The sequence below is a fragment of the Fukomys damarensis genome, unplaced genomic scaffold, assembly GCF_012274545.1.
Source record: "Fukomys damarensis isolate Sample0158 unplaced genomic scaffold, DMR_v1.0_HiC HiC_scaffold_39, whole genome shotgun sequence".
In the NCBI taxonomy this organism is placed as follows: Eukaryota; Metazoa; Chordata; class Mammalia; order Rodentia; family Bathyergidae; genus Fukomys; species Fukomys damarensis.
Genome location: NW_022900951.1, coordinates 67,195,241 through 67,196,151, shown reverse-complemented (window position 1 = coordinate 67,196,151; position 911 = coordinate 67,195,241).

Genomic DNA, 911 nt, shown 5'->3' with positions numbered 1-911 from the left:
ACTTTATTTCCATTTTTTCAGTTTCTCATATTTTTTTTCCTCTCCCTGATTACCTTTCCCCCACCCTCCCCACTTTCCCTACACCTTTAGCCCTTTACTTCCTATTTCACATTATTAATTATCTCATTAGGATCCTGTGTACTATTATAGTTTTTCACACCAAAGAAACTATTCAGTATTTTAGTTAAAGAAATCTCTGTATGAACATTAAAAATAGGGAATCCTAAAATAAAACTAAAAAGGAAAGTAAAAAGAGAAAAGGCAGTGATGTAACATTAAAATAATCCTTAATTCTGGAGATGAAAATGGTCCCTGAACATATTTAAATTGCTTCTTGCTCTTATCTAATTCTTTTTTTTTCATTATTTAGAGAATACTTTATTAGTTTCTGTAATCAAACCCACGTAGATATGATCTTACATATTTAGTACGATGTGGCAAGAAATTAAAAGAAGGTGAAAAAGTAAAAAGAGTCAACAAAAGGCCAATAACATGTCAATAATAAGTCAGTACATATCAGTTATAACCACCAATGTCAATGGCCTCAACTCACCAATCAAGAGAAATAGACTGGCAAAATGGAATAAGAAGCAAAATCCAATAATATGTTGTCTACAAGAAACACACCTAGTGCAAAAAGAAGACCATAGCCTGAAAGTGAAAAGATAGAAAGCAATTATCCATGTGACAGGAGCCCAGAAAAAAACAAGGGCAGCAATCTTATTTGCAGACAAAGTAAATTTCAAAACAAAACTGAATCTAGTACTATTGATGTAGGACAGTACTGTATCATACCTCAATGAATGTAAAATATCTAGTACCTGCTTTATGACACATAGTAGGGACCATGCTTTATCAGAGCTACATTTAATGATATTACTCTAGAATGTTCTCTTTCCAGATGATGATTA